This window comes from Oncorhynchus mykiss, chromosome 10 (assembly GCF_013265735.2).
Source record: "Oncorhynchus mykiss isolate Arlee chromosome 10, USDA_OmykA_1.1, whole genome shotgun sequence".
Classification (NCBI taxonomy): domain Eukaryota; kingdom Metazoa; phylum Chordata; class Actinopteri; order Salmoniformes; family Salmonidae; genus Oncorhynchus; species Oncorhynchus mykiss.
Window position 1 is genome coordinate 64,523,534 of NC_048574.1, and position 16,831 is coordinate 64,540,364.

A 16,831-nucleotide genomic window follows, 5' to 3' on the forward strand; every position below is an offset into this window, starting at 1 on the left:
GGGTAGTCCCTGTATTATTCATATGAGGATTTATGACCCAGCAGTGTGTGTGTGTGTGTGTGTGTGTGCGCGCGCGTGCGTGCGTGCATGTCCATAGGGCCAGGCTACTCCATCACAAGGATAATTTCCTGTGTTTGACCCCCATGATGACCTTTGTTTCCCCTGGCTCTCACACTCTGTCAGCCCCAAATTAGTACATGCTCATGTTATTTTATTTACGGCAGGTTGTATAAGGTGATAATAGAAATAGAACTATATATGGTGCTGTTATTGGTACAATTATTATTTTAATAATTATTAATTCATTAGTATTTGATTTTTGAAAGAATCATAAATCTTACATTTTTTAGAGCCAATAAAAAAAATTGCCCACTAAAACAATTCTGGATTTTCTATTTATACTAAACCTTATTCTTTATCATTTAAATGGTATATATTCCTACTTTATTATTTTTTAATTTAAATTACAATATCTATTACATTTTTCCTGCATTTAAATATATTTTTGAAATGTGTGTATTTATGTGTATATATATTTTAGGACTTAGGCATAAATTAATGCAAGAAAAGTACAGCCTATTGTTGTTGTTCTGGAAGGATTTGGAATACCTCCTTATCATTCCCGAAGAGGAAGAATTTCAGAGAAACAATCCCAAAATAAATAATAGGTTAATTCAATAAATTCCCTCAATGATCTTTCCTCTTTCCTACACACTAGCGTCTCCTCGCTGTAACGAACGCATCTAAATCTCCATCCGCGTCTGCCTCTCAAATAGCACCCTATACCCTATTAAAAAAAAAAAAGTGCACTACTTTTGAGCTGGGACAATAAGAATTAATATTATGGGGAATAGAGTGCAATTTGGGACGCATCCAATCTAATTCATATTTACGCACCAAACACAAGTCTTCTCACACACACAGGCAGACGGGGACATTAGCATACCATCGACGGCGTGCCGTTTATTTGTCAGAAACTCTCCTCCGGCCAACCTTCCCTGCTCCTCTCCGGCTCCCAGCCAAACAGTCCAATCTGTAGCAGGCTCCCTGTGGTACGTGCCAGGCAATCACAAAGAATATTCTGGAAGCAGCAAGACCCATTGAGGGGCCTTCTTCTTATCCCAAATGGATGAGTATAGCTTAACTGTTTGGCACCATTTCCTGCGCACCGCCTGCAACAGCCGCCTGCAACAATATACAATAGAAGCCTCCTCCTCAGAGTCTTATCTGGAGCAGAGCTGTGATGACAAAATAAAATCGATCGATTGGCTGATGGGTATGTAGTGTATGTGTTGTTAACGTGAGTTCTGGAGGCCCTGGACGGACCGGAGCTGTTATATAGGAGAAGAGAAAGGGGGAGATAAATAATGAGAACGAGAGACAAAAGGGGGGAGAATTACAGAGAGAGAGAGAGAAGGTGCTCCTTCAGAAGTGTCAGTCAGTACCTCTCTTTAGCCCTCCTAGATCAGTGGAAGAAGCGATCACAGAGCCGTCTGAACACCTAGCTAGATAACACTCCAAACTCACTCCTCAATCCCTCAACAGCAGATACACACACACTCTTTCTCTCTCACTTCGTAAATCACTCCTATCTAATGACGGGGGGGGGGGGGGGGGGGGGGTTCTAAAGGGATTCATGGTGAGATATGAACTTTAATCACAAAGAGCTGGAGAGAGAGAGAAACAGAGATAAAGAGATAGAACGAGCTCTTTACTCATCCGTGCGGACGATGAAACTTCAAGCGCTTCACCCCCTCTTTCATGTCCATTCCCATGGACATTGCTCTTTGTCATCCCTCATCTCATCCCTCCATCACAACATGGTTATATAATAACCACATATTATGCTAATGTGGATGCAATAGACTGTAGGCCTATAGGCCGTGGATGCCGTTTTTCACCAATGGCGACGTCAATCACAATTTCCCCTCCTTTCCCGTTTTTTATTTATTTTTTACTCCGGAGCGGATCCGTCGGGCCTTTTCCAATTTTCCTCTATAAATTAACAATGAGTTGAGCCATTATGTAACCCCCCCAGCCATCAAGATGTAGGTCTGGGACTCTGAACCGGCATCATTTGTATTAATTTTTTTTTAAATAAAAAATAATGGCCCCCCTGCGCTACGATAAATGCCCTTCAATGTAATAACACGAACAATAAAACAGAGAACTATGTGGATAAGGAAAGGTGACCTGGTCCGTTTTTACAAGGCGCTAAATCAGAGAAATATCACGACGGCGTATCAAACGGAATTAAAACTTTTATTCATTGAGTAATAGCTCCAGTAATGCAGTCCATCAGCCAGATTACTACACACACTAAGTGTATATATCGCACACACACACACACACACACACACACACACACACACACCAAGCACAGCCTGGGCCCCGTTGCTAGGCGATCTCTTTCCATTTGTGAAGAGAAAGAAAGAGAGGGAGAAAGAGAAGAGGAAAGACAGCCAGCTATTTCCTCCTACCGTCCTCGCCCCCCCCCCTTCCATCCACTCTTTCTTTCAGTGTCTTACATTGCAAACCATTATTTCCCCTCTCCAAAATCAATGTAGTGTGGAATCAAAGAATGGGGTCCTGGGCCATAAATCACTAGAGAGGCTTAGTATGAGCGTTAAAGTGGAACCATGTAGTAAGGCCCGCCGCATGAGAGGGACATTAAACACCTTTGCACATGGCCCCGGCCTCCTCAGTAATTCTTGACAGCTTATTTCTCATTGTGAGCATCCCAAATGGCACCTTATTCCCTGTGTAGTGCACGACCTACCGAGCTATGATCAAAAGAAGTGCACAATATAGGGAATAGGGTGCTATTTGGGGCGTGAACAGGGTCAGAGGCTTTGGCACGCAGATCTGAAATATGACAGACAGAGAGAGAGAGAGAAGGATAGATAGAGAGAGAGAGAGAGAGAGAGAGAGAGGCCCATTTCTTTCTTGTTTTTTAACAAATCGGGGGAACTGTTTGACATTATGAGAAGCCACAGGTTCCTCTCAGTGGTAGTGGGCCTGAGAGGAATCACTGACTGGTGGAATTTCACAGCGTCTTTAACGCCTGAGCACACACATTGTTGCTGCGCCCCCAGTACTCCTTCCTATTGTCTGGTTTTTAATACGGCAGAGCCATCTAAGTTCCTTAACTGATGGAACATATGGCAAACCACACTTCTATAACACACAGATGATGAACATATTGAAATCATAAAAGCATATCACATGATATCCTCTTTTTCTAGCTCATCTGACTTGTCCATTTTTTGTAAAAAAAAAAAAATACAAATAATGTTTAGCATCTTTTAACATCTGGCCATCTCCACGACCTTTATGAACGCAAAGCCGGTGCATTGTGACATCGTTCACTATTTTATTCCCGGCCTGACAGTTATTCACTTGTTATGTTGTCCAGTTCTGTCTGTTTTCGTTGCATCATTCCATCACTCAGCGGCAGGCCGGGGGATGTACAACAGGCTAATTAATTGAAAAGGTAACAGAGTGACAAATTCCGAAACACCCCCCGCAAAAAAATATGGTTCCAATTATCCTGCAGTGTAAGGGTCTATTCTCCCCGTAACAGGACGAGAGTGAGAATTATTACGTGTGTTACAAACGGCACTGTAGGCTATTGTCTGTTTCCACATCTTATAAGACAGGACATCAAATAACCATGAAAATATACACTTCCATAAAAATGACATAAACAAACACCCCTCTTTTTCACAGCCTTTTAAATCTAAATCCTCAACACACACAATTAATCTATTATGCTGTTGAGTCAATCCAAAAAAGGGCTTGAGAATCCCCCTCCACAACATCAGCCCCCTCATCCTGCCTGGTATTATAGCCTGGGTGGATTTGGAGAGGCTGGAAATTCTGACCACAAGCAGCACCAAAAAAAGGACCACTGACTGGGCTCGGCTTCGCAAAAACTATTCGCTCTAATTCAGAACATCTGACAGTGGTGAGGGCAGCCGAGCTCCGAGGGAGCTTTTTTTCGGGGGAGCGTTGACTTCCCTCTCTCTCTCACCAATCAACTCTCAAAGTGCCGGAGTCACGGAATCACAGAGAGAGAAGCGTATTAACATGCGATACAGGTCCCCTCAACACACACAACTCCTTTCCTTTGAAGATGATTTAAACACACATTTAAAGCAGACAATGGGAATGACTGCAAATAATCACATTGCATTGACCACTGGCAAGGCGAGTGGATGCACAGGCGCGCGCGCGCACACACACACACACACACACAGAGAGAGAGAGAGAGAGAGAGAGGGGTGCATAAACAGCACACTGAGGAAGGTCAATTAGCAGCAGCAGAGAGAATACACTGGTTTCAGCTGTTACCTTGGTTAAGAAATCCTCCAGTTGTTCCTTCCCCAAAAGGGTTAAAAGGATCCGGCCAGAGCCCTCCTGGCTGCTCTCGTTACCCGATCACAGAGGCATGTAGCTGGGTAGACACGGTGCTGCGCTGTGTCTTGCCTGGAGCTTTTTTCGCCTTTTGTCTTCCACTCCACAAAACACTTGCCTTAGATATCTCTGGAGCTTTCTCTCTCTCTCTCTCTCTCTCTCTCTATCTGGGCACAGTAGTACTGGCAGTAGTCTGTTTCTCCTATTCCACTCACTCTCTCAAACGCACACACAGAACAGAGAGGCTCCTCTTAATGAACAATCACACTCTCACTCTCTATCGCATCAAGCTCAGGCTTCAAGCTCAACTCATTAACGAGAGAGGGAGGAATAAAAAAATAGGAAAAAAATGCTGGATCTTTTTTTCGTTTTTTTTCCCCCTTAGGCTGGACAGTGGGTGGTTAAATGCGCATCCTGCTGGTTGGTGGTTGGTCCACGCTCGCTCTCGCACCCTCTCTGCCACTGCCTGCCTTTCTAAACGGAATCTTTCCTCTTTCTTTCTCTCTCTCGCTCTCTCCAAGTTTGAGGCACTCTTTCGGAGCCGTGCTGCTGCTGGCAGGAGAGGGGAGGGGCTTGGGGCTGAAAGAAGGGAGGGAGGCGCGCTATAGGTTGAGCCTCTGTCTGTTTACACCCACCGGGGGAGGAGGGAGAGGAAAGGAGGTCGAGGGAAGGGAGGGGAGGGGAGAGGAGGGCTGTCTCTGCTTTAACCATTTGGAGTCTTCACTCATCTGTTGCACACACACACACAAACAGAGACACACACATACACATTCTCTCAGCAATATCTCTCCCTCGTTCTCTCTCTCCCACTCTCGGGCATGCACGCACTTAGCCATTCTAGCTAGGGGGAAAAGCACTATAGAAAATAGACAGGCACACCTTTACCTAGACTCTATTCTTTAAACCCCAGCTAAGGAATAATGCAACTGCATACCAGTAATGGGATAATAGTTTGATTCATAATACACACACCTAATGAATACCCATACATGTACTAATACACACACCTAATGAATACCCATACATGTACTACATATCCTCAACTTTCAAGTTGTACTCTCTTCTCTGTATACATCAATGAGGTCGCTCTTGCTGCTGGTGAGTCTCTGATCCACCTCTACGCAGACGACACCATTCTGTATACTTCCGGCCCTTCTTTGGACACTGCGTTAACAACCCTCCAGGCAAGCTTCAATGCCATACAACTCTCCTTCCGTGGCCTCCAACTGCTCTTAAATACAAGTAAAACTAAATGCATGCTCTTCAACCGATCACTACCTGCACCTACCCGCCTGTCCAACATCACTACTCTGGACGGCTCTGACTTAGAATACGTGGACAACTACAAATACTTAGGTGTCTGGTTAGACTGTAAACTCTCCTTCCAGACCCATATCAAACATCTCCAATCCAAAGTTAAATCTAGAATTGGCTTCCTATTTCGCAACAAAGCATCCTTCACTCATGCTGCCAAACATACCCTTGTAAAACTGACCATCCTACCAATCCTCGACTTTGGCGATGTAATTTACAAAATAGCCTCCAATACCCTACTCAACAAACTGGATGCAGTCTATCACAGTGCAATCCGTTTTGTCACCAAAGCCCCATACACTACCCACCATTGCGACCTGTACGCTCTCGTTGGCTGGCCCTCGCTTCATACTCGTCGCCAAACCCACTGGCTCCATGTCATCTACAAGACCCTGCTAGGTAAAGTCCCCCCTTATCTCAGCTCGCTGGTCACCATAGCATCTCCCACCTGTAGCACACGCTCCAGCAGGTATATCTCTCTAGTCACCCCCAAAACCAATTCTTTCTTTGGCCGCCTCTCTTTCCAGTTCTCTGCTGCCAATGACTGGAACGAACTACAAAAATCTCTGAAACTGGAAACTCTTATCTCCCTCACTAGCTTTAAGCACCAACTGTCAGAGCAGCTCACAGATTACTGCACCTGTACATAGCCCACATATAATTTAGCCCTATCAACTACCTCTTTCCCAACTGTATTTAATTTATTTATTTATTTTGCTCCTTTGCACCCCATTATTTTTATTTCTACTTTGCACATTCTTCCATTGAAAAACTACCATTCCAGTGTTTTACTTGCTATATTGTATTTACCTTGCCACCAAGGCCTTTTTTTGCCTTTACCTCCCTTCTCACCTCATTTGCTCACATTGTATATAGACTTGTTTATACTTTATTATTGACTGTATGTTTGTTTTACTCCATGTGTAACTCTGTGTTGTTGTATCTGTCGAACTGCTTTGCTTTATCTTGGCCAGGTCGCAATTGTAAATGAGAACTTGTTCTCAACTTGCCTACCTGGTTAAATAAAGGTAAATAAAAAATTAGTCGTATGTACAGGATACACATGGTTCCTGAAATGCTAACTTGCAACAACAATAAGAAATAATACAAGATAAGAAAACTAACATAAAGTAAATGTCTCAGTAGAATAGAATAGACCTTTTTAGCATGAGCATAATACAGGAAGGCACAATTTATATAACAATATTTATACGTGTTTTGGGGAAGGGGGGATTGGGGAGCGAGTGTTTAAATCCTACAGGCATATCAACATCTCACAAACACACACCGACACACACACACGCAGAACTGTACCTGTACGGCAGATCATGTATGAGTCTGCTCATTGTCTGTTCATTTTCTGCCTGCTGTCATTAACACGCCTCAGAGCACACGGAAACACTGCCGCTAACCCAGCCACGCACGTATGCCCACACACACACACACATACACACACACACACACACACACAAACACACACACACTTACATCTGTTCGTAGTCACAGTAGACACATTGTCAGAATCAACTAGCTTACACAGGTAAATTAGCTAAAGGCAGCTTTCACCAGGTATCAAGTCCTTATCCGGTTTGATTAGTACGTCTAGGCTACACACACAACAACACAACAATCTAAAACCTCCCGTACTCCACGGTGGGAAATGAGAGGTGTAAACAAATAAACACAGTGAAATAAACAAAAGGAGACTTGTTTAGTTTGGTGCGTATTGCTACATGGGTTATAGAGCAGTTTGGATTACTGACGCTGACGACAGACCAGGCCAATTCCTAATGCCTGGCAGTTGGCAGAGTGTACGCAATACATATCTACTCTCCCGTCGGCATGCCAACGGTAGAGATGAAAAGACGTGACACGACCCAGCCGCTCTTCTCCCCCCTTTCCCAACAAAAAACAGCCACACTTGTCTTTGATGGTGCCTTATAATGTTTAGACCATAAACTGAACAAGACAGTTAACCCACTGTTCCTAGGCCATCATTGTAAATAATAATTTGTTCTTAACTGACTTGCCTGGTTAAATAAAGGATAAATAAAAACAATTACAATGCAAATATTACATGATATGCATTAAATTGTGTATGTTCACAGGCTTCCCTTGTAGATGAGACACTGGTCTCAATGTTGACCCACCCTGGAAAATAAATATATATATATATTACAAGATAACCATTAAACAGCAGAACATCCACTTCCAAACGTTCTGTCCAGGACAGGACGGCACCGGAACAGCAGAGACCTGCCAAATGGATCGCTCTGCTCTAAAAGGACAGAATCCAGACCATTCATATGGGATCGGCATTCTTGTTAACATCAGAAGGTTCTAGGTGGGGAAGTACTGATGTATCCTATGATCATTGTCTGCTGTAGAAATGTTCAATGATATTGTTTATTTTTCCCTGTTGGGAATAACTTCTCTGTATTTCAAGGAGAACGTGTCATGTTTTGTGATCATTACGTAGGGAACATTATGCCCTGAACAATTACCCACCTTTCCCCGTTTTTTTTTTTTTTTTTACAAAGGATTTATCCATCAACAACGGAACACTACTCTCCTCCCTGGGCATGGGGCACCTCCTGTTAATTAACAGTGACCACGGAACACTTCAGCCAATCAGGCCTAGGAGCCTATCCCCGCCCACGCTGTCCATTCGAACTGAACTATAAAAGCGTGACGTGAATAATAGCCACGGACGACTGATATCCTTCTGCTTCTCAGACGTCGGTGTAGTTGGTAACTGGAAAGCGCCCTTTATTATTGACCCCCCCCCCCCCCGATCTCAATGAGCGGAGGCCAAACACCAATGTAGGAATTTCAACGATTGTCCTCTGCTCTCACTTGGATCTCAGTCGGACAAAGACACCACCCCGGAACTGTCTGAACAAGGACCTTCTCCCCTTTTCCCACTAAAAGGACATTTGGGAATCCAGCCAGAGATTGAGCTACTATGGAATTCCACGTAAGCGCATGCAACGCAGGATATATCTCTCTCTTAAATTCCCTGCTTTGTCTCATGTAGAATCATCCTAAATGATAGCTTGTCCTACTCTTGAGTTAAGAGAAACCCTCCTCTCTGTTTCCCTCCCTTCCCCATTCTAATTACTTCATCATTGCTTATCATTCTGAGTCACGGAGTCATTTATCCTGTACTGTAGTATTACCTTGTTTTTATAATACAGATTTTTCCTGTTATAAAATAATATCACTGTCTCTGAGATGTTGAATCCGACATTTAAAGAACTCTACAGAACCTTGAGGTTATAATTGTGACATGTACGGTTTATCCCGACTTGCTAAGAAAGTCCTATCGACTTAAATGATAGGTTTACTGTAAACTGTTTACTGTAAAATAAATTTTTTATATTCCATAATTAATTACCCAATTAATTAGACATAATCATAACGTTAGGCCTACACTGCTTTGGGTATAAAGAGCTGGACCAGGGCCCATTTTGTCTATACATTCCATTCATACACGCCCATGCTTGGGAGTGTTCATCTCCCTCAGGGTGTGTTGGAAGAAGAGGCCAATATTCTTCCTACTAGACTGTGGAGAGAAGAGAGATAGAAGCTTATACGCAGGCAAACACACACAGACACACACACAGACACACAGAGAGAGAGAGAGAGAGAGAGAGACACACACAAACACACATATGAATGCCAGGCACGCCGACACCCACACAAGCTGGAAAAAAAACCTGGTTCCGTTACTGACAGTCGGCTATGCCTTGTCATGTGGCATTAATATGAATTAAATCAATATTATGGTGGCCCGAACGGACTAAGGCCTTTTGGAAAACCTCATTACTCTGGCAATCGCTGTATTTCACACTCTTACGTGTGACTGTTTTTAAAGCACTGCACTTGTTGCTAAGGGGAGAGATGGACGGAGAGCATCTTGACCCCCACAAACACTTAGGGGTGAACGTCTGCTGGCTCCCCACTGAGAATCAATCACACTTTAACATTGTGTGTGTGTGTGTGTGTGTGTGTGTGTGTGTGTGTGTGTGTGTGTGTGTGTGTGTGTGTGTGTGTGTGTGTGTGTGTCTAGAATATCGTCCTTTAAGTTATGGTGTGACATTATAGTGTTTTGTATTTCTAACTGAGTTGGACTGCAAGTTATAAATCATCTAACAGCAGGAATATCTAATATCGCTGCAGTGTGTAAATTAAGATATATTTCCGTCAGTGTATTGTGTATTTGTTGGCTGTATTTCTGTGAGTGTGTGTGTGTGTGTGTTCTCAGATAAACACAACACTGTATTGTGACCTCCACACGCACACACACACACTTAAAACTGAATACTCACTGACCAAACAAAGATGGAGAGACACAAGTAGAGTTAGAGAGGCTGAGTGTATTTTAATTGATGTTTTAATCACTCCAGTGATGACTTCCTAAACACGGCCACACTTCGACATGTTCCCCTTCTCCTCACCAGACACGTAAACATGCCCCTGTATATTGTCCGGGATGGGATTGCCTTCATTCCACTGTTGACTGTGTTTGTAGTCAAAATACACGTTGCAGAAAACGCGGATGGAAACAACGAAACCAGACATTGAAATGAAACTCAACAACATTAAATGTTTTATTTGAAATTAATTTTGAAATCAACTATTTGAAATCAACTAAGTCTATTGAAATGATTAGAAAGGGCATTCATTTGCCCAGTGAATCACAAGACATGAACAAAATGCATCAGTGATTCCTATTTTCTGGCAAATTTCTGAAACGGCACAGGAATGCCCTTTTCTCTCTCTGTGTGTGTGTGTGGTGCGTGTGTGTCTAGAGGACACACAGTAGCGGTTAGCGATGATGCAAATAATCACCGTCTTCTGGTACAGATGGAAAAGACTTTCCCAAAACCATCTAATTTAAATGTTAACAACAATGTAGCCTATACCAACATGGCTTGATTATTTGGTAGCCTATGACTACCTGCCAGAATGACATCAGGATTATTTACATGAATCCAGTGGCCATTTGTTTAGCAAACTCAGTAATCACATGAGCGCTACAGCAACACCGCCTAACCAAACAACGGTCTCTTCCTGGTGGGCAAATGCATTAAAGGGTAACTACCTCAATTACCTCATACCCCGCGCATCGACACGGGACTGGTACTGCCTGTATATAGCCATGTAATTTTCCACTAAATATAAATAGCCATGTTATTATCTACTACCTATATAGCCATGTAATTTTCCACTCCATATAAATAGCCATGTTATTTTCTACTCCCTGTATATAGTCATGTTATTTTCTACTCCCTGTATATAGCCATGTTATTTTCTACTCCCTGTATATAGTCATGTTATTTTCTACTCCCTGCATATAGCCATGTTATTTTCTACTCCCTGCATATAGCCATGTTATTTCTACTCTCTGTATATAGCCATGTTATTATCTACTCCCTGTATATAGCCATGCTATTTTCTACTCCCTGTATATAGCCATGTTATTTTCTACTCCCTACTGTATATAGTCATGTTATTTTCTACTCCCTGCATATAGCCATGTTATTTTCTACTCCCTGCATATAGCCATGTTATTTCTACTCTCTGTATATAGCCATGTTATTTTCTACTCCCTGTATATAGCCATGTTATTTTCTACTCCCTGCATATAGCCATGTTATTTCTACTCTCTGTATATAGCCATGTTATTATATACTGCCTGTATATAGTCATGTTATTTTCTACTCCCTGTATATAGCCATGTTATTATCTACTCCCTGTATATAACCATGTTATTATCTACTCCCTGTATATAGCCATGTTATTATCTACTCCCTGTATATAGCCATGTTATTTTCTACTCCCTGAATATAGCCATGTTATTTTCTACTCCCTGAATATAGCCATGTTATTTTCTACTCCCTGAATATAGCCATGTTATTTTCTACTCCCTGAATATAGCCATGTTATTTTCTACTCCCTGAATATAGCCATGTTATTTTTTACTTCCTGTACTGTATATAGCCATGTTATTTTCTACTCCCTGAATATAGCCATGTTATTTTCTACTCCCTGAATATAGCCATGTTATTTTTTACTTCCTGTACTGTATATAGCCATGTTATTTTCTACTCCCTGCATATAGCCATGTTATTTTCTACTCCCTGTATATAGCCATGTTATTTTCTACTCCCTGTATATAGTCATGTTATTTTCTACTCCCTGCATATAGCCATGCTATTTTCTACTCCCTGAATATAGCCATGCTATTTTCTACTCCCTGAATATAGCCATGTTATTTTCTACTCCCTGAATATAGCCATGTTATTTTCTACTCCCTGAATATAGCCATGTTATTTTTTACTTCCTGTACTGTATATAGCCATGTTATTTTCTACTCCCTGAATATAGCCATGTTATTTTTTACTTCCTGTACTGTATATAGCCATGTTATTTTCTACTCCCTGCATATAGCCATGTTATTTTCTACTCCCTGTATATAGCCATGTTATTTTCTACTCCCTGTATATAGTCATGTTATTTTCTACTCCCTGCATATAGCCATGCTATTTTCTACTCCCTGTATATAGCCATGTTATTTTCTACTCCCTATATATAAACATGTTATTTTCTACTCCCTGTATATAGATAGCCATGTTATTTTCTACTCCCTGCATATAGTCATGTTATTTTCTACTCCCTGTATATAGTCATGTTATTTTCTACTCCCTGCATATAGCCATGCTATTTTCTACTCCCTGTATATAGCCATGTTATTATCTACTCCCTGTATATAGCCATGTTATTATCTACTCCCTGTATATAACCATGTTATTATCTACTCCCATTATATAACCATGTTATTATCTACTCCCTGTATATAACCATGTTATTATCTACTCCCTGTATATAGCCATGTTATTTTCTACTCCCTGAATATAGCCATGTTATTTTCTACTCCCTGAATATAGCCATGTTATTTTTTTCTTCCTGTACTGTATATAGCCATGTTATTTTCTACTCCCTGAATATAGCCATGTTATTTTTTTCTTCCTGTACTGTATATAGCCATGTTATTTTCTACTCCCTGAATATAGCCATGTTATTTTCTACTCTCTGTATATAGCCATGTTATTTTCTACTCCCTATATATAGTCATGTTATTTTCTACTCCCTGTATATAGCCATGTTATTTTCTACTCCCTGTATATAGCCATGTTATTATCTACTCCCTGTATATAGCCATGTTATTTTCTACTCCCTGCATATAGCCATGCTATTTTCTACTCCCTGTATATAACCATGTTATTATCTACTCCCTGTATATAGCCATGCTATTTTCTACTCCCTGTATATAACCCTGTTATTTTCTACTCCCTGTATATAGCCATGTTATTTTCTACTCCCTGTATATAGCCATGTTATTTTCTACTCCCTGAATATAGCCATGTTATTTTCTACTCCCTGAATATAGCCATGTTATTTTTTTACTTCCTGTACTGTATATAGCCATGTTATTTTCTACTCCCTGTATATAGTCATGTTATGTTCTACTCCCTGAATATAGCCATGTTATTTTCTACTCTCTGCATATATATAGCCATGTTATTTTCTACTCCCTGTATATAGCCATGTTATTTTCTACTCCCTGTATATAGCCATGTTATTTTCTACTCTCTGAATATAGCCATGTTATTTTCTACTCCCTGCATATAGTCATGTTATTTTCTACTCCCTGTATATAGCCATGTTATTTTCTACTCCCTGCATATAGTCTGTTATTTTCTACTCCCTGTATATAGCCATGTTATTGTCTACTCCCTGTATATAGCCATGTTATTATCTACTCCCTGTATATAGCCATGTTATTATCTACTCCCTGCATATATATATAACCATGTTATTTTCTACTCCCTGTATATAGCCATGTTATTATCTACTCCCTGTATATAACCATGTTATTATCTACTCCCTGCATATATATATAGCCATGTTATTTTCTACTCCCTGTATATAGCCATGTTATTTTCTACTCCCTGTATATAGCCATGTTATTTTCTACTCTCTGAATATAGCCATGTTATTTTCTACTCCCTGCATATAGTCATGTTATTTTCTACTCCCTGTATATAGCCATGTTATTTTCTACTCCCTATATATAGCCATGTTATTTTCTACTCCCTGAATATAGCCATGTTATTTTCTACTCCCTGAATATAGCCATGTTATTTTCTACTCCCTGAATATAGCCATGTTATTTTTTTACTTCCTGTACTGTATATAGCCATGTTATTTTCTACTCCCTGTATATAGTCATGTTATGTTCTACTCCCTGAATATAGCCATGTTATTTTCTACTCTCTGCATATATATAGCCATGTTATTTTCTACTCCCTGTATATAGCCATGTTATTTTCTACTCCCTGTATATAGCCATGTTATTTTCTACTCTCTGAATATAGCCATGTTATTTTCTACTCCCTGCATATAGTCATGTTATTTTCTACTCCCTGTATATAGCCATGTTATTTTCTACTCCCTGCATATAGTCATGTTATTTTCTACTCCCTGTATATAGCCATGTTATTGTCTACTCCCTGTATATAGCCATGTTATTATCTACTCCCTGTATATAGCCATGTTATTATCTACTCCCTGCATATATATATAACCATGTTATTTTCTACTCCCTGTATATAGCCATGTTATTATCTACTCCCTGTATATAACCATGTTATTATCTACTCCCTGCATATATATATAGCCATGTTATTTTCTACTCCCTGTATATAGCCATGTTATTTTCTACTCCCTGTATATAGCCATGTTATTTTCTACTCTCTGAATATAGCCATGTTATTTTCTACTCCCTGCATATAGTCATGTTATTTTCTACTCCCTGTATATAGCCATGTTATTTTCTACTCCCTGTATATAGCCATGTTATTTTCTACTCCCTGTATATAGCCATGTTATTTTCTACTCCCTGCATATAGTCATGTTATTGTCTACTCCCTGTATATAGCCATGTTATTTTCTACTCCCTGAATATAGCCATGTTATTTTCTACTCCCTGTATATAGCCATGTTATTTTCTACTCCCTGTATATAGCCATGTTATTTTCTACTCCCTGCATATAGTCATGTTATTGTCTACTCCCTGTATATAGCCATGTTATTTTCTACTCCCTGAATATAGCCATGTTATTTTCTACTCCCTGAATATAGCCATGTTATTTTCTACTCCCTGAATATAGCCATGTTATTTTCTACTCCCTGCATATATATATAGCCATGTTATTTTCTACTCCCTGTATATAGCCATGTTATTTTCTACTCCCTATATATAAACATGTTATTTTCTACTCCCTGTATATAGCCATGTTATTTTCTACTCCCTGTATATAGTCATGTTATTTTCTACTCCCTGTATATAGTCATGTTATTTTCTACTCCCTGTATATAGCCATGTTATTTCTACGCCCTACTGTATATAGTCATGTTATTTTCTACTCCCTGTATATAGTCATGTTATTTTTACTCCCTGTATATAGCCATGTTATTTCTACGCCCTACTGTATATAGTCATGTTATTTTCTACTCCCTGTATATAGTCATGTTATTTTTACTCCCTGTATATAGCCATGTTATTTCTACGCCCTACTGTATATAGTCATGTTATTTTCTACTCCCTGTATATAGCCATGTTATTTCTACGCCCTACTGTATATAGTCATGTTATTTTCTACTCCCTGTATATAGCCATGTTATTTTCTACTCCCTGAATATAGCCATGTTATTTTCTACTCCCTGTATATAGCCATGTTATTTTCTACTCCCTGTATATAGCCATGTTATTTCTACGCCCTACTGTATATAGTCATGTTATTTCTACGCCCTACTGTATACAGTCATGTTATTTCTACGCCCTGTATATAGCCATGTTATTTTCTACTCCCTACTGTATATAGCCATGTTATTTCTATGCCCTACTGTATATAGTCATGTTATTTTATACTCCCTGTATATAGTCATGTTATTTCTACGCCCTGTATATAGCCATGTTATTTTCTACTCCCTACTGTATATAGCCATGTTATTTCTACGCCCTACTGTATATAGCCATGTTATTTTATACGCCCTGTATATAGTCATGTTATTTTATACTCATTATTTGTATTAGTTATTCACTGTGTATATATTTGTCACGCCCTGGTCTTAGTATTTTGTGTTTTCTTTATTATTTTGGTCAGGCCAGGGTGTGACATGGGTTAATTATGTGGTGTGTTTTGTCTTGGGGTTTTGTAGGTATTGGGATTGTGGTATAGTGGGGTTGTCTAGAAAAGTCTATGGTTGCCTGGAGTGGTTCTCAATCAGAGGCAGGTGTTTATCGCTGTCTCTGATTGGGAACCATATTTAGGCAGCCATATTCTTTGAGTGTTTCGTGGGTGATTGTTCCTGTCTCTGTGTTTGTTTGCACCAGATAAGGCTGTTTAGGTTTTCACGTTACGTTTATTGTTTTTGTATTGTTCGTGTTTATCTTTGATTAAAGATGTATCGAAATAACCACGCTGCATTTTGGTCCTCCTCTCCTTCGACGGAAGAAAACCGTAACAATATTCCTTGTGTCACTATTTCATTTTTATATAACTTCACTGTTAGTCTGTTGTGTACGAAGCATGTGACAAATAAGATTTGATTTGATCCACACACACACACACACACTTGCACGCACGCTCACACAAACAATTACAGATGCACAAACGCACACAGGCACACAGCTCTTGTGTGTGTGTGTGAGACACTCATTCCATTGGACAGTAACACAATAAAGACACACATGCCTACACTACTGAACACAATCATCCCCTCAAGTGCAGGTTATGTTACACTACTGAACACAATCATCCCCTCAAGTGCAGGTTATATTACACTACTGAACACAATCATCCCCTCAAGTGCAGGTTACATTACACTACTGAACACAATCATCCCCTCAAGTGCAGGTGACATTACACTACTGAACACAATCATCCCCTCAAGTGCAGGTGACATTACACTACTAAACACAATCATCCCCTCAAGTGCAGGCTATATTACACTACTAAACACAATCATC

The 16,831-nt window shown here is 40.2% G+C and overlaps 1 protein-coding gene across 11 annotated transcripts in view; it reads right to left on the reverse strand.

Annotated features, from left to right (window-relative positions):
- LOC110533185 (teneurin-3) overlaps nucleotides 1-16,831 on the reverse strand; it is a 410,089-nt gene that overhangs the window by 219,035 nt on the left and 174,223 nt on the right. For 2 of the 11 annotated variants that reach the window (XM_036933614.1, XM_036933613.1), the window contains exon 1: nucleotides 4,354-4,940. The exons of the other annotated variants lie outside the window; for them this stretch is intronic. The gene's annotated coding sequence lies outside the window, so the exon portion shown is untranslated. Of the gene's footprint in view, nucleotides 1-4,353; nucleotides 4,941-16,831 lie in introns of those variants that run through there. 11 annotated transcript variants of the gene reach the window in all.